The sequence below is a fragment of the Triticum aestivum genome, chromosome 3D (genome assembly GCF_018294505.1).
Source record: "Triticum aestivum cultivar Chinese Spring chromosome 3D, IWGSC CS RefSeq v2.1, whole genome shotgun sequence".
NCBI classification, from domain to species: Eukaryota; Viridiplantae; Streptophyta; class Magnoliopsida; order Poales; family Poaceae; genus Triticum; species Triticum aestivum.
The window spans coordinates 262,116,089-262,134,616 of record NC_057802.1 but is presented as its reverse complement, the minus strand read 5'-3'; positions in this window follow the sequence as shown (position 1 = coordinate 262,134,616).

Here is an 18,528-nt window from a genome sequence, read left to right as displayed (position 1 = left end):
TGACCGGCTTAAACTTTGGACCAACATTAAGAGTGTGCTCAGCGAGTTCCCTCGGTACACGTGGCATGTCTAAAGGCTTCCATGCAATGATGTCCCGGTTCTCACGGATGAACTCGATGAGCGCGCTTTCCTATTTCGGATCCATATTAGCACTGATAGTGAACTATTTGGATGAGTTGCCAGGCACAAAATCAACTTGTTTAGTGTCATCTGCCGACTTAAACTTCAACAGGGGATTATGCTGTGTGGTTGGATTCTTCAGGGGGGTCATATCCGCCGGATCAACATTATCTTTGTAGAACTTCAACTCTTTCATTGCACCAACAGACTCAGCATAGGCAACATCGCTCTCTTCACACTCCAAAGCTATCTTCCTGTTGCCATGCACCGTGATGGTACCTTTACGACCCGTCATTTTAAGTTGTAGATAAACATAACAAGGCCATGCCATAAATTTAGCATAAGTCGGTCGTCCAAACAGGGTGTGACAAGGGCTCTTGATCTTGACCACCTCAAAGGTCAATGTTTCCGCTCTGTAATCATGCTCATCGCCAAAAGCCACTTCCAAGGCTATCTTACCCACCGGATACGGCGACTTACCAGGCACCACTCCATGAAAAACAGTAGAAGACGGCATAAGATCTTTGTTAGTCAAATTCATACAACAAAAAGTATCATAGTAAAGGATATTGATACTGCTGCCTCCATCCATAAGCACCTTTGTAAACTTGTATTCTCCCACTTGAGGAGAAACCACTAAAGCCAATTGACCCGGATTGTCAAACCGGGGCGGGTGATCCTCACGGCTCCATGCGATAGGCTGTTCTGACCACCGACAGTATCGAGGGACCGCCGGCTCAACCGCATTCACTGCTCGCTTATGACTCTTTTGATGTCGTTTGCACAAACTCGTGGTAAACACATGATATTGACCACTATTCAGCTGCATTGAATTACTCTGATTATCGGACTGCTACTGTTGATTACCTTGATTAGGTTGCTGATTGAAACCGCCTTGATTGCCTTGGCCCTGAAAACCAGAGTTTGAGCCACCACCGCCAAAGCCAGGCCCGTGAGAGCCGGATCTTGACCAGCCATGCGGGCCATGATTGTTCTGGAAAAAACAAAAATTTCTATACTCCCTCATAATGAAGCAATCTTTCCATAAATGACTAGCCGACTTCTCTTGCGAACCGTGCTTTGGGAAAGGCTGATTCATTATCGCCTCAAGGTTGAACTTTGGCCCGCCAAACCGGGGCGTTGATGATTTCCCCTTATGGTGCTAAGTGTTACTCTTTGTGTTGGTATTGGCCACAAAATCTGAACCACCGTCAGCCTGCTTGCGGTTACCATTATTACCTTGACTCGCCATATTATGCTGCTGTCCCTTTGCATTGCTATTCTTCCTCCCCTTGCCAGCCTTCTCCTCATTAGACTCAGGGTCCTTAGTATTATCATAGTAGGCGTATTTCAAAAGAGCCGCGATGAGCTCTCCCATATCATTATAGTGGCGCTTAAGCCGCCCCAGATTCTGTTTGAGGGGAAGGAACGAACAAATTTTCTACAAAATTAGGACGGCTGAGCCGGCGTTGATGCTATCCGATGAGTGGAAAATAGCCAAAATCCGGCGCACCCAATGGGCTGTTGACTCGCCCTAATCCTGGATACAAGTGTCTAAATCAAGAATTGATAGAGGCTGCTTGCATGTGTCCTTGAAATTCTGAATAAAGCATGTCTTCAATTCAGCCCATGATCTGATGGAGTTAGGGGGCAGCCCCCAGGTGCGAGCCGGCCCATCCAACATCATGGTGAAATACTTAGCGCACACAGCGTCATTAACATCCAACATCTCCATGGGTAGCTCATAGCTCTCAATCCAAGCCTCTGGGGGCTGATCCGCTGTGTAATTAGCCACCTTGCGGGGCCCTTAAAATCCTTGGGCAGGCGCTCATTACTTAAAGCCGGCACTAAGCACGACACACCAAGGGTTCTAGAGGTCATTCCTGCCTCCACAGACACCGATGGGTAAACCGGAGATTGCTGATGAGCCGCCAGCTCAGCCTCCCGACGTGCCCTGCCCTGATCCACCAAAGCCTGAGCATTGTTATCAGCACGCGGTGGGTCATGCCTACGGGGCTGGTTACGGTGCTGCTCACTGCTTGAAACCGCTAGCGACTCAATATGCCTGCTATAACTTCGGCTTTGACGAGGTGTTGAATGAATCCGATCACGACTGTACGAGTAAGCCGCCTGTTGAGCCACCGCTGTCTGAAGATGCTCTCCGGCCCTCTGTATCTCCATCGCTGCTGGAGACTCTCCTTCAATTGGGAGAGCCACCAAGCGCATAGCCGTGGCAATCATATTGTCTAGAGGGTTAGAATAATGAACCGGCGGCATTGGTACTTGCTGAGGCGGGGTCAAATTCAAACGAGGCGGGTCTACAACACGTGGTTGAACCATCACTCCGTTCACGGGCACCTCAACAACCCAGTTTACAATGGGCGGGTCACTGGTTCCTATCCCGGGTGTATTGGAAAGGTTCCTTGCCTGAAACTCTGTGGGTAGACGGGTCTGGTACCTTCTCCTCATAATAGCGTTTGAAGCGTTCTGGTCCAAGGTGAGCCGGAACGACTCTGCTTGAATCCATTGTGATGCAGCGCCTAGAGCGGCTCATTCTGTCACCATCCTAGCATTCTCAGCATTAAACTCCTCCTTGGCTTGAGCTATCTCATCTCACAGCTTCGCGATATCCACCTTATGTTGTGCTTGATTTTTTGGTGTTACCTCTGCAGCCAACAAGGTCGCCAAAGCATCTAAGAGCTCGGACAGAACCTGAGTCAGCAGCTGCGCAGAGCCGCTCGCTCCGGCCGTCGCCTCGGACGTTGAACAGGAAGTCATAGTCGCAGCAGTTGTCGAATTGAGCACCGGTTGTGTGCCGGCCATGAAGATCGCTGTTGGATGTGGGGTTTCGGCAAACCCTTAAGGTTCGAACACTGGGGTGCGCGCGAAGTCTTTCCCCTCTACCGATCTACGCCCTAGCTCGCTAAGATCTCGCGGACGAACTCGACGAACTCGCAACACAGAAAGACACGAGGATTATACTGGTTCGGGCCACCGTTGTGGTGCAATACCCTACTCTAGTGTGGTGGTGGTGGATTGCCTCTAGGGCTGATGATGAACAGTACAGGGGAAGAACAGCCTCCTGAGGTTGAGGTGTTCTTGTGGCTAGGGTAGGCTTTCGATTGGGTTGGATCAAGCTAAGATGAGATGCCTCTACTATGGTGGCTAGCTCTACTTACATAGGCCTTGGTCCTCTTCCCAAATATCGAGCGGGAAGGGAGCCAACAACGGCGGGCAAATTTGAAGGGGGGCAGCTAGTACAAGCTATCCTGACAAAAGTGGTCTTCGCCTGCGAAAAGCTCTGGTGGTGACGCCGTCTTGGGTTCCACGATGACCTCCGTCTTGCCGTCCTCCTGGTCTCGGTCTCGTTGCACCAATATAGAAACCTTTGCCTGATGCCTCGGTACTCTTCGCCTGCGCTGGCCTCCTTAGCACGAAAGAGGAAATAAGGACGCTGCACGCGCTGGCGCCTGCCTGGTGTCGTTCGTCATGGCTCACGTCACGAGAGCCTCGTGAGGTTTTGCCCCACCTTGATATCTCTACTCCTCGTGAGCCTACCTGGCTAGGCCACTCCAGAGGAGGTCTTGCGTCGTCCGCCTCACGAGGCTTGGACCCTTGCGATGGTCTTGGATGCCTTGTTGATGAAGATGGGCCGTACGGCCTACTGGCTTAGCCATGCTGTGGGCCGCAGGCAGGCAAGTCTGGGGACCCCCGTTCTCGAACGCCGACAGTAGCCCCCGGGCCCAAGGTACGCTCGGGCTTGGCTTCGCGGTGCAGCCAAGGGTCAAGTTCCGAGCACCGCGGGCCCCAAAAGCCTGCTGCCTCGGTTGACGCATGGCGGTTGATTGGACCTGGGCGTCTCCGCTTCCCCACGCTGCCTCGGCAACTGCTTGATCTGACAAAAGGCTGGTGCGGGCAGTTCTTGCCTTCATTGCTCCTTCATCGCCTTGCCCCAGATCCCCTTTCTCGCTCCTCGCCACCGCTACCTCCAGATCTGCTCCAATTTGCTCTGCATCTGCAACCCATGGCGCCGCGCAAAGTCAAGGCTTCCTCGGCACCGGCTTGGTATGAGCCCGCTCTTGAAGTGCCCACCGTCATGGAGAAGGGCCTCACCTCCGTGCGCCTACTGACGGCTGGGGAGAGCAATGAGTGGGGGAAGACGGAGCTCCGGCTCGCCTCCGACGAGCCGGAGCCTGAGGGGAGCACCTTCTTCCCCTTCTTCTCGAGCAGCTTCGCCGTTGGGTTGGTCCCTCCTTTCTCCGGTTTCTTTTATGAAGTCCTCGACCACTACGGTCTGCAGGTGTTGCATCTCCATCCCAACTCTGTCCCCCTCCAGTCCGGCGACGCCGCCGATCCTGCAGCGGGTGGTGAAGGCGAGAACATCGTTGCCCACGGGGAAGCGCCTTCCGCAGGCTATGGCGACGTCCAGGGGTGACCTGCGGCTGTTTCTCCCGTTTCGTTCCTGCAACATGTATCAGGCCTCGTGGAGGCGTTTAGACTTTTCATTTGGTACTGTGAGGACAATATGCTTGTAATATTTGCTTCGAGATTTTCTGATTTCCTTCCTATTTGCTTTGCGTTCTGCGTCGGCAGAGCCCGGCCCCGCGCATACCGCAACCGCCATTGGGCCGACCGGAGACCAGGACGAACCAAGGAGTGAGGGGCTACGTGACCAGTTAGGCTCCTGAGCCGCGATGCTCAGGAGTCCCCCTTGACGCGCAAACAGCATATAGGGAGAATTCGCGAGGATAGATTAATGTTCTACGTCGGCAGAGCCCGGCCCCGCGCATACCTCAACCGCCATTGGGCCGACCGGAGACCAGGATGGACCAAGGAGTGAGGGGCTACGTGACCAGTTAGGCTCCTGAGTCGCGATGCTCAGGAGTCCCCCTTGACGTGCAAACAATTTCCAAACCCGCCCTCGCCGAGGCCTCGGGAGGGGTGCGCGACGCCCAGGTTCGGGAGACCTGGTTGGGTGGCGTGCGCTGGGGCACGGCCCGAGCGGGTGCGACCCAAGCGCAGCCCCCGTGCCCAGTCCCCTCACGTGGCTCTCCCGAGGGGAGGCGTTGCGGTGAGGCTGGACGCTGAGCTCTGGGCTCCCTGAGGTTGGTACGACCGTGGGGCCGCCCTCAGTTGTTTATCACCAGCGCGGAGCATTGTGCTTCCGCTTGTGCACGGGCATAGCCGCTCCTCGGCAGTGTCGTCAGCCAGCGCGGAGCATGGTGCTTCCACATGTGCGTGGGATGGGGAGCCCCATCCGGGAGGAGCCCCCGGGGCGTGTACAGCCCCGCCCTGACACGTGGCTTGCACGACAGGGCTACGAGGTGTATCTGGGCACTCGTGAGCCAGCGCGGGACTCACGAGGCCCTACCTCAAGGCGGGTTGCGCCTGGTCTTGACTCTCGGTGACTGTGTGTTCCTGCAAGGCGGTTAGATGCAAGCACTCTATGTCCTCAGGTCCCGGCCATCGAGCGAGCTCAGCCGCCGCTGGTATGCCAGGTCGCGATGCCGTGGTCAAGGCCAGGGGGTGAGGGCTGGAGAGCCAGTAAGAGCTCCTGAGTCGCGATGCTCAGGAGCCCCCCTTTTAATGCGCAAGAGAATTGCATAGGATGAACAGACTCGTGACGGGCAGCGATCGAGCAGGCGATAGCAGTTGGCGGGTAAAGCATGGAAAGCAGATCAACTTGGATAAATGCAGGAAAATACATGCCATCGGGTCCGGCCCGAGCGGCTTGGGGATGATGCAGCCCAAGGGGCGCCCCCAGCAAGGTAAGCTAAAGACATAAACAAAAGGGATACATGCCACAGGGACGGACCCACGCGGCCTGGGAATAATGCAGACCGAGGGGCGCTCCCAGCTAAACGAGCTTGGAAGATGTCACCTGGTTCTGTAGACGAAGTAGAGTTGGTGCAGCTGAAGGCGTGCGTTGAAGAAATGACTCCTCATGAGCCGCCGGTGCCCTCAGCCTCGGGAGGCTCTGGGGGCTCGAGAGGTTCCCTGAAGACCGTCTCCATCTCGTCCAGGACGGCGTGCTACCTGGCCTCCTGAGCCGCCAGGACACGCTGCATGTTGCGCTGATAGGCCGACGCCACGCTCGGCAAGCCGAAGGGCATGCGAACGTAGTTGTGCGGCGGGCCCTCGTAGCGGCCCACACGCGAAGGCCAGAAGTGCTCCTGAGATGCGGCCGTGTTGAGCCCTGGGACGTCGATGCAGACACGCAGCCCTGCATCCTTGCCAGGATGGGGAGCTGCGCCTCGCAAGCGGCGGTCGCCGCGCATGGCTCTTGCGTCTTGCAGTTCCTGGGTGGTCTTGGTGATGAACTCCTGGGTGGTGGGCACTCCTTGCCCCGTGCTCTCCCGAGGGAAGCATGCTGCGAAGCATGCTTCCAGGTGGTGCCCAAGCGCCTCCCTCATGAGGTTGGCAAGGTCTGAGGCCCTCCAGAAGAGAGCCCCCGAGCCCTGCCCGAGGAGGGCGCTGGGCGCGCTTTCCTAGGCGACGGAGGGAGGCGCCCCTGGGACGGACGCTGATCCTGATGAGACTCCTACCGCGACACCATCCTCCTAAGGTCCTGCGCGGCGCAGCTGCTTCTTCCTGGGAATGGCCTCCGGAAGGCCCTCACTTCTGCTGCCGGGGTCGTTGATTGCTGCAGCTTGGAAGGCGCGCTCGAGGGAGCACACCGCATCTCTTTCTTCACATGGGACCGTGATGATTCCTCCGCTTCCTGGCATCTTGAGGACGTTGTAGCCGTGATGGGTGACTGCCATGAACTTGGCCAGGGCCGGATACCCGAGGATGGCATTGTACGGCAGGCGGATGTGCGCAACGTCGAAGTCGATGAGCTCGGTGCGGTAGTTCTTGCGCTACCCGAAGGTGACAGGCAGGCGGACCTGCCGTATCGGTGTGGTAGAACCGTCGGTCACTCCTGAGAAAGGCTTGGTGGGCTGGAGTTGTTCATATGGCACTCGGAGGTTGCCGAACGTGTCGACGGACAGGACGTTGAGCCCTGCGCCGCCGTCGATGAGGGTCTTGGTAACCTCCACATTGCTGATGACTGGGGAACACAACATTGGGAGGGCACCGGCGGTGGCTGCGCACTTAAGCTGATCTGACGAGTTGAAAGTGATGGCGCATTGGGACTACTTGAGCGGGCGCATGGCCTCGAGCTTGGGGAGCACTGCGTTCACCTCGCGAGCGAACTGTTTGAAGATGCGCTGAGAGGCTGGGGCTTGGGCGCCGCCCAAGATGCAAGCGATCGCACGCGGCTCCTGGAAGCCCCCAGCCCCCTCGTCCTGGTGGTGGTCGTCGTTCCTTCTTGGTGGCGGCAGCGGGGGAAGACCGGCGTTGCCTTGGGGGCGATCCTCACGAGGCTGATCCCTCCAGGCGCCCTCGTGAGGTTGGTCCTGCCAGCGGTCCTCGCGAGGCCTATCGCGCCATTCCTGGCGCGGGCCACGGTCGTCCCAGCATCCGCCTCCACGTCCTCCTCCGCGGCCGTAGCCCCGGTCGCTGCGCTCGGGGCGTCGACCGAAGCGTCCTTCTCGTATGGCTCTAAGCTCTTGACAGTCGCTGGTGTTGTGGGTGTTCAGGTTATGGAAGGCGCAGAACGGTCGGCTATTCTTGGAAGACTCGGGCTGATCTCTGCCCCGCTTGGTGTCGGGCTCCGCCGCGAGCACAGCTGCCTCCTTGCGCTTCACGTCCTTGGCCTTGGTTTTCTTCTACTCTGCGCCCACGGCTGGCAGCTCAAGGAGAGAGAGCCGCCCCTCCTCAGCTCTTGCGCACTTGGTCGCCAGGTTGAACAACTCTTGAGAGGTGCAGAGCTCCTCGTGGATGGCGAGCTCTTCCTTCATCTTGACATCACGGACGCCGTCGGAGAATGCAGAGATGATGGCCTCATTCGTGACCTTGGGGATCTTGAGGCGGGTGTTGTTGAAGCGCTGGATGTACTTCTAGAGGGTCTCTCCTGGTTGTTGCTTGGTGCGGCGTAGATCACCCGCGGCCGGCGGGCGGTCGCGAGTGCCCTGGAAGCTTGCGACGAAGCGGTCACGCATCTCGTCCCAGCAAGAGATCGAGCCGTGCTGCAGGTTCAGGAGCCAGGAGCGGGCTCCATCCTTGAGAGCCATGGGAAACCAGTTTGCCATGACTTTCTCATCGCCGTTGGCCGCTTCGATGCTCAGCTCATAGAGCTGCAGGAACTCCGCGGGGTCGGCGGTGCCGTCATAGCGAGGAGGCAGATCCGGCTTGAACTTGCCTGGCCAGGCGATGCTACGCAGCTCGGGGGTGAAGGCGCGGTACCCAGCCGTGGTTGCCGGGGCCTGTTTCGGAGGTGGAGCTTGGTCTTGGCGAGGTCCACGCGGGGCCGCCGCGGGCGGCGCGCGGTCTTGACGAGGTGGCGCGGGGAGCGCAGGTGCAGCTTCTCGCAGCCGCGGGATTTCTTTGCAGCTTCTCTCTTCTCGCGCGGGCACCGGGCGCGGTGGATCATGCCGCGGAGCCGCGCGCCTTGGTGCCAAGGCACCGTCTTGGGGCAGAGGTGGTGGAGGCCCGCCATGATCCTCGTCGCCCGTGGCTGGTTGAGGGGGAGGTAGAGAGAGGGACGGCGCCGGGGAGCCCCCTGCGGCGCGGACGAGCTCGGCGACGTGGTCGAGCCACTCCTCATAGAGGTCATCGACGGGCGGTAGCGCAGGAGTTCGTTCGCCGCGAGGAGCGCGGCCGCGCCTCCATGGGAGCGCGGCGCGCGTGAGACGAAGAACCGGCGGGGGTCAGCGATGGAGTGGCGGTGCGGCCATCCTGCCGCACGGAAGGATGTAGCGAGGACGCCTGCTGCTCGTTCCCGCTGGGCCGGTGGCAGCGTTGGCGGCGGGAGACGGAGAACGACGAGGTGGCCTGCCGACGGGAGCCGTCTGAGCGACGCGGGCGGTGAGGGCAGCCCGACGCTCAGCCCGAGCACGGCGAGCCTCCGCCATGGAGACGACGGGGCGACGAAGCGACTGATCGACGCGAGGGAGGCTACGACGCACCCCTACCTGGCGCGCCAAATGTCGGATGTGGGGTTCTGGCAAACCCTTAAGGTTCAAACACTGGGGTGCGCGCGAAGTCTTTCCCCTCTACCGGTCTACGCCCTAGCTCGCTAAGATCTCGCGGACGAACTCGACGAACTCGCAACACAGAAAGACACGAGGTTTATACTGGTTCGGGCCACCGTTGTGGTGGAATACCCTACTCCAGTGTGGTGGTGGTGGATTGCCTCTAGGGCTGATGATGAACAGTACAGGGGAAGAACAGCCTCCTGAGGTTGAGGTGTTCTTGTGGCTAGGGTAGGCTCTCGATCGGGTTGGATCAAGCTAAGATGAGATGCCTCTACTATGGTGGCTAGCTCTACTTATATAGGCTCTGGTCCTCTTCCCAAATATTGAGCGGGAAGGGAGCGAACAACGGCGGGCAAATTTGAAGGGGGACAGCTAGTACAAGCTATCCTGACAAAAGTGGTCTTCGCCTGCGTAAAGCTCTGGTGGTGACGCCGTCTTGGGCTCCACGATGACCTCCGTCTTGCCGTCCTCCTGGTCTCGGTCTTGTTGCACCAATATAGCAACCTTTGCTTGATGCCTCGGTACTCTTCGCCCGCACTGGCCTCCTTAGCACCAAAGAGGAAATAAGGACGCTTCGCGCGCTGGCGCCCGCCTGGTGTCGTTCGTCATGGCTCACGTCACGAGAGCCTCGTGAGGTTTTGCCCCGCCTTGATATCTCCGTTGCTCGTGAGCCTGCCTGGCTAGGCCACTCCAGAGGAGGTCTTGCGTCGTCCGCCTCGCAAGGCTTGGACCCTCGCGAGGGTCTTGGATGCCTTGTTGATGATGGCTTAGCCACGCTGTGGGCCGCAGGCAGGCAAGTCTGGGGACCCCCGTTCCCAGAACGCCGACAATCGCAACCCTGTTCGGTGGCTCGTAGGGGTCCAGAATACTGTCACCATCAGAACAGCCCCAAGCCCACCATCCTGTGATATATGGAATTGGTCTCGCCGGTTGAGGATGCATCATCGGAATAGATGGCTGTCTCTCCACCGGACACAGATCCTTCCTGAAGATCCACTCCGTGAGTAAAATCCACAAAAGCGTGCTTCACGGCGGCCTAAACCTTCGTAGGTCATGCACACTGAGCCGTCTCGATGATGTTAGTGCAGGTGTCCGGCTCAGGCTCCGACTCGCCGATCTTGCTGATGAAGACGTGGATTCTGCCGAAGGGGACCCGGTACCCATACTTGATTGAGCCGGCTTGCCGCGGCGGCTTTTAGTCTTCCGGTCGACAGCGTATCCTTTGATCCCTGCAAAGTTGCTCTTCAAGAACTCGAAATTACCGTGTGCTGGCCCCATGGTGGGCGCCAATTGTCGTTGACTTAACACGGCAGATGCCCTAGCAAAAGGACTTAGGTGTGGATCCATCGCAACTAGGTTAGCTTGAAGGGGTTAAACGGGACAAAGGACACAGAGAGTTTACCCAGGTTCGGCCCCTCTCAATGAGGTAAAAGCCTACTCCTGCTTTAGGTTGTATTGCTTGGGTTTCGATTACCAGGGACGAATACGCTTGACCTAGCTCTCAATTGATCGTTACTTGAGTTAACCCGCCGCTGGGTCACCCCTTTATATACAGGTCGATGACCGGCGGCTTACAAAGTCCCGGCCGGCTGACACAAATGTGACCGGCTCGGTTTCTACTAAGCTTGCCTTACATTACAAGTTAAACATATGGCGGCTCATCCCTTTGGGCCTCAAGTCGCCTCTGGGTCTTTGGGCCTTCCATAAGCCTGCTTCGTGAACCACCATCTTCACATCTTCTTGGACCTTACTGGGCTTCTTCATCTTTAAACCGCCAGTGGCATGACCCGGCCCCTCTTGGGAGGGTCATACCTAGTAGTTATATCCCCAACACTCTTGCACTATTATTATTTTCATATCATTCGGTCGTGCAAGTGAAAGGCAATAATGACGATATTTGATGAACTGGTTGTGTCAGAGAGAAACGGGTATGAACTTAACTTGTTCTGTTTTTGTAAATATGTTTAACTAAGTATCCATGATTCAACATATTATGATCAAACATGTTTGCGATGACAATTAGAGATTATACTTTCTCACGCCATGCTTAATTAGCTAGGAGTGGATAATGATTATCGTGGATGTCAACATTGCATTAAAATGATTGTAATGTAGTATGATGATATGGTATCATCCTCTAAAGTTTCAAGTGGCTTGACTTGGCACATGTTCATGCATAGTTGAATCAAAACCAACATAGCCTCTAAGATATTTATGTTCATGGTGTTCATATCCTACTCATGCTAGTATCCAATGTTCATTATACATAATGCATATTCATGACCGTTTTCACTGTCTAGCTGGCTGATACGTCTCCAACGTATCTATAATTTTTGATTGTTCCATGCTATTATATTTTCTGTTTTGGATGTTTATGGGCTTTATTAAACACTTCTATATTATTTTTGGGACTAACCTATTGACCCAGAGCCCAGTGCCAGTTCCTATTTTTTCCCTTGTTTCAATGTTTCGAAGAAAAGGAATATCAAACAGAGTCGAAACGGAATGAAACCTTCTGGAGAAGTTATTTTTGGAAGGAAAGCAACCTGATAGACTTGGAGTGCACGTCAGGAAAGAAACAAGGGAGCCACGAGGTAGGGGGCGCGCCCACCCCCCTAGGGCGCGCCCTCCACCCTCGTGGGCCACTCGTGGCTCCCCTAATGTATTTCTTCCGCCTATATATACCAATATAGCCTAAGAACTTCGAGGAACAGAATAGATCGGGAGTTCCACCGCCGCAAGCCTCTGTAGCCACCAAAAACCTCTCGGGACCCTATTCCGGCACCCTGCCGGAGGGGGGAACCCTCACCGGTGGCCATCTTCATCATCCCGGCGCTCTCCATGACGAGGAGAGAGTAGTTCACCCTCGGGGCTGAGGGTATGTACGAGTAGCTATGTGTTTGATCTCTCTCTCTCTCTCTCTCTCTCTCGTGTTCTTGATTTGCATGATCTTGATGTATCGCGAGCTTTGCTATTATAGTTGGATCTTATGATGTTTCTCCCCCTCTACTCTCTTGTAATGGATTGAGTTTTCCCTTTGGAGTTATCTTATCGGATTGAGTCTTTAATGATTTGAGAACACTTGATGTATGTCTTGCCGCGCGTATCTGTGGTGACAATGGGATATCACGTGATCCACTTGATGTATATTTTGGTGATCAACTTGCGGGTTCCGCCCATGAACCTATGCATAGGGGTTGGCACACGTTTTCGTTTTCACTCTCCGGTAGAAACTTTGGGGCACTCTTTGAAGTACTTTGTGTTGGTTGAATAAATGAATCTAGGATTGTGTGATGCATATTGTATAATCATACCCACGGATACTTGAGGTGACATTGGAGTATCTAGGTGACACTAGGGTTTTGGTTGATTTGTGTCTTAAGGTGTTATTCTGGTACGAACTCTAGGGATGTTTGTGACACTTATAGGAATAGCCCAACGGATTGATTGGAAAGAATAACTTTGAGGTGGTTTCGTACCCTACCATAATCTCTTCGTTTGTTCTCCGCTATTAGTGAGTTTGGAGTGACTCTTTGTTGCATGTTGACGGATATTTATATGATTCAATTATGTTATTATTGTTGAGAGAACTTGCACTAGTGAAAGTATGAACCCTAGGCCTTGTTTCAACGCATTGCAATACCGTTTTTGCTCACTTTTATCATTAGTTACCTTGCTGTTTTTTATATTTTCAGATTACAAATAACCATATCTACCATCCATATTGCACTTGTATCACCATCTTTTCGCCGAACTAGTGCACCTATACAATCTACCATTGTATTGGGTGTGCTGGGGACACAAGAGACTCTTTGTTATTTGGTTGCAGGGTTGCTTGAGAGAGACCATCTTCATCCTACGCCTCCCACGGATTGATAAACCTTAGGTCATCCACTTGAGGGAAATTTGCTACTGTCCTACAAACCTCTGCACTTGGAGGCCCAACAACGTCTACAAGAAGAAGGTTGTGTAGTAGACATCAAGCTCTTTTCTGACGCCGTTGTCGGGGAGGTGAGTGCTTGAAGGTATATCTTTAGATCTTGCAATCGAATCTTTTTGTTTCTTGTTTTATCACTAGTTTAGTCTATAAAAGAAAACAAAAAATGGAATTGAGTTTGTCTCATACACTTCATCTTTTTAATATCTTTCGTGAAAATGATGGGAAGGAAAATTGTCCTCAAGTAATAGAAGAAGAATTACATAGAATGCTTGGCATAAAATATGTGAATGATGAGCATGATTGCAATGTTGTTAGTATGAACTCTTTGAATATCCATAGTACTAATGATGATTGCACTAGTTATGATGAAAATGCCTCCTATAAACATGTCAATTTTTGTGGACTGCATTGGTTTGCAAGTACACACCAAATAGGGAAGATAGATATTGCAAGAGGCATAAGCATTTAGAAACTAAATTGTTGCAAGAAAGGCTAGATGTTTGTGCTGAAAATTTAAATTTTCTTGGCCGTACTTGTGAACTTTGCAATGAACAGGGTCATTTAACTATCCGATGCAAATTGTTTCATGATCTAATCGTGTCAAAAAATTGTGATGACTTGATTTCCCTTGCATATTATAATGAACTTAGTTTGCTTATGGGCTACGAAGAAATGAAACGTATGACTAATTATCTTCCAGAATTTTCCCGTTATAAACTTCTTGAATTTGATCTAGAGGAAATTTATATGTATTGTGCGGTGAATTGCATTGAAAATCCTTATATTGCCAATTACATAAACAAAAGAAAACAAATAGAGGATGAAGAGAATACTAACGAAAGGGAAGAGACTTCCCAATATCCTCCTATTATTTCTTATGATGAATCAGGTAACGAGGAGGAGCCTTCTATTCAACCAATCTCATTAATAAGGAGCTCCAAAAAGAGTATTGAACCCACACATGAGGTGAAGAAGAAGAAAAGAAAAAGGAAGAGAGGTAAAAAGATATCTCTCCCAAATAATGTTGCTCCTATTATTGTTGTGCCCCATGAAAATGAATCAAAAATAATTGTGGAAGATGATGCACTTGATGATGATCTCGTTTTGCCTATTGCTTGTTGTGATGATTATGATTGGGAAGATAATGATACTCCTTATGATCTTGAAAATCTTTTTGGCACTTGCTTGGAAGAATATGATAATTTCTATACTATTTGTGTTATCCATACTATTAACGATGAGAGTGATTATGCCTATGATATGAAAAGGCCCAAGCTTGGGGATGCTATGTTTGAAGAAGATGATGTTTTTGAGAAGATATTTGCTGCAATTAATGTTTGTCCCAAGCTTGGGGATGCTATGTCTAATGAAGATGATATTTTTAGCCTCTCAAGTTTCGATATGCAAATTTATAATGATGATAGCTTGCCTCCTACTTATGATGATTATATTTATGAAAGTGGGTTTGGAAGAGTGTCAACTTTAAGAAGTAGTGATCCCGAGGATGTTGAATCTTATAATATTTATGAAAGTGGATTTGGAGAGGTCAAGACTTTATTTAGTGATGTATCCACTATTTCGGAAGAGGTTTACCCTTTTTCTGAACATTACTCTTTTAATGTGGAAACAATTTATAGTATTCAAGTCTCTTATGATACTCCCACTATTCCGAATGAGAAGAATTTTGCTTATGTGGAGAGTAATAAAATTTCTATGCTTGTAGATCATGAAAAGAATGCTTTAGGTGCTGGTTATATTGTTGAATTCATTCATGATGCTTCTGAAAGTTATTATGAGGGAGGAATGTATGCTTGTAGGAATTGCAATAATATCAAGTTTCCTCTCTATGTGCTTAAAGTTTTGAAGTTATGCTTGTTTTGCCTTCCTATGCTAGTTGATTATTGTTCCCATAAGTTGTTTTGCTCAAAAAATCCCTATGCATAGGAAGTGGGTTAGACTTAAATGTGCTAGTCATATTCTTCATGATGCTCTCTTTATGTTTCAATTCTTATGTTTTATGTGAGCATCATGGAAATCATCATGCCTAGCTAGGGGCGTTAAACGATAGCACTTGTTGGGAGGCAACCCAACTTTATTTTAGTTTCTTGCTTTTTGGTCCTGTTTAGGAATAAATAATCCATCTAGCTTCTGGTTAGATGTGTTTTTGTGTTTTAATTAGTGTTTGTGCCAAGTAGAACCTTTGGGAAGACTTGGGTGAAGTCTTTATGATCATGCTGTAAAAAACTGAAACTTTAGCGCTCACGATATTTGCTTCAACTTTTTACTGGAGAGTGCTATTTAGTTGATTATTTTTGAAGATGATTACGAGACAAATTCCTCAGGTCCACCAATTTATTTTAGAATTTTTAGAGTTCCAGAAGTTTGCGTTAGTTACAGATTACTACAGACTGTTCTGTTTTTAACAGATTCTGTTTTTCGTATGTTGTTTGCTTATTTTAATGAATCTATGGCTAGTAAAATAGTTTATAAACAATAGAGAAGTTGGAATACAGTAGGTTTAACACCAATATAAATAAAGAATGATTTCATTACAGTACCATGAAGTGGTGTTTTGTTTTCTTTCGCTAACGGAGCTCACGAGATTTTCTGTTAAGTTTTGTGTTGTGAAGTTTTCAAGTTTTGGGTAAAGATTCGATGGACTATGGAATAAGGAGTGGCAAGAGCCTAAGATTGGGGATGCCCAAGGAACCCCAAGGTAATATTCAAGGACAACCAAGAGCCTAAGCTTGGGGATGCCCCGGAAGGCATCCCCTCTTTCGTCTACTTCCATCGGTAACTTTACTTGGAGCTATATTTTTATTCACCACATGATATGTGTTTTGCTTGGAGAGTCATGTCATTTTCTTTAGCTTTGCTTGCTGTTTGAATAAAATACCAAGATCTGAAATTATTAAATGAGACAGAGTCTTCACATAGCTACATAATTATTTAACTACTCATTGATCTTCACTTACATCTTTTCGGAGTAGTTTGTCATTTGCTCTAGTTCTTCACTTATATCTTTTAGAGCACGGCGGTGGTTTTATTTTGAAGAAATAGATGAACTCGCATGCTTCACTTATATTATTTTGAGAGTCCTAAACAGCATGGTAATTTGCTTTGGTTATGAATTTAGTCATAATATGATGGGCATCCAAGAGGGATATAATAAAAACTTTCATATAAAGTGCATTGAATACTATGAGAAGTTTGATTCCTTATGATTGTTTTGAGATATGAAGATGGTGATATTAGAGTCATGCTTGTGGAGTAGTTGTGAATTTGAGAAATACTTGTGTTAAAGTTTGTGATTCCCGTAGCATGCACGTATGGTGAACCGTTATGTGATGAAGTCAGAGCATGATTTATTTATTGATTGTCTTCCTTATGAGTGGCGGTCGGGGACGAGCGATGGTCTTTTCCTACCAATCTATCCCCCTAGGAGCATGCGCGTAGTACTTCGTTTCGATAACTAATAGATTTTTGCAATAAGTACGTGAGTTCTTTATGACTAATGTTGAGTGCATGGATTATACGCACTCTCACCCTTCCACCATTGCTAGCCTCTCTAATACGGCGCACCTTTCGCCGGTATCATACATCCACCATATACCTTCCTCAAAATAGCCAGCATACCTACCTATTATGGCATTTCCATAGCCATTCCGAGATATGTTGCCATGCAACTTTCCACCGTTCCGTTTATTATGACACGCTCCATCATTGTCATATTGCTTTGCATGATCATGTAGTTGACATCGTATTTGTGGCAAAGCCACCGTTCATAATTCTTTCATACATGTCACTCTTGATTCATTGCATATCCCGGTACACCGCCGGAGGCATTCATATAGAGTCATATTCGTTCTAAGTATCGAGTTGTAATTGTTGAGTTGTAAGAAAATAAAATTGTGATGATCTTCATTTTTAGAGCATTGTCCCAAGTGAGGAAAAGGATGATGGAGACTATGATTCCCCCACAAGTCGGGATGAGACTCCGGACGAAAATTAAGAAAAAAGAAAAGAAGCCATAAAAAAAGAAGAAGAGAAAGGCCCAAATAAAAATTAAAAAAATAAAAAATGAGAGAAAAAGAGAGAAGGGACAATGCTACTATCCTTTTAACACACTTGTGCTTCAAAGTAGCACCATGATCTTCATGATAGAGAGTCTCCTATGTTGTCACTTTCGTATACTAGTGGGAATTTTACATTATAGAACTTGGCTTGTATATTCCAATGATGGGCTTCCTCAAAATGCCCTAGGTCTTCATGAGCAAGCGAGTTGGATGCACACCCACTTAGTTTCTTTTTTCGAGCTTTCATACACTTATAGCTCTAGTGCATCCGTTGCATGGCAATCCCTACTCACTCACATTGATATCTATTGATGGGCATCTCCATAGCCCGTTGATACGCCTAGTTGATGTGAGACTATCTTCTCCTTTTTTGTCTTCTCCACAACCAGCATTCTATTCCACCTATTGTGCTATGTCCATGGCTCACGCTCATGTATTGCGTGAAGATTGAAAAAGTTTGAGAACATCAAAAGTATGAAACAATTGCTTGGCTTGTCATCGGGGTTGTGCATGATTTAAATACTTTGTGTGGTGAAGATAGAGCATAGCCAGACTCTAGATTTTGTAGGGATAACTTGCTTTGGCCATGTTATTTTGAGAAGACATGATTACTTTGTTAGTACGCTTGAAGTATTATTGTTTTCATGTCAATATTAAACTTTTGTTTCGAATCTTATGGATCTGAATATTCTTGTCACAATAAAGAAGATTACATTGACAAATATGTTAGGTAGCATTCCACATCAAAAATTCTGTTTTTATCATTTACCTACTCGAGGACGAGCAGGAATTAAGCTTGGGGATGCTGATTCGTCTCCAACATATCTATAATTTTTTATTGTTCCATGATATTATATTTTCTGTTTTGGATGTTTATGGGCTTTATTAAACACTTCTATATTATTTTTGGGACTAACCTATTGACCCAGAGCCCAGTGCCAGTTCATGTTTTTTCCCTTGTTTCAGTGTTTCGAAGAAAAGGAATATCAAACGGAGTCGAAACGGAATGAAACCTTCTGGAGAAGTTATTTTTGGAAGGAAAGCAACCTGATAGACTTGGAGTGCACGTCAGGAAAGAAACGAGGGAGCCACGAGGTAGGGGGGCGCGCCCATCCCCCTAGGGCGCACCCTCCACCCTCGTGGCTCCCCTGACGTATTTCTTCCGCCTATATATACCAATATACCCTAAAAACGTCGGGGAACAGAATAGATCGGGAGTTCCACCGCCGCAAGCCTCTGTAGCCACCAAAAACCTCTCGGGACCCTATTCCGGCACCCTGCCGAAGGGGGGAACCCTCATTGGTGGCCATCT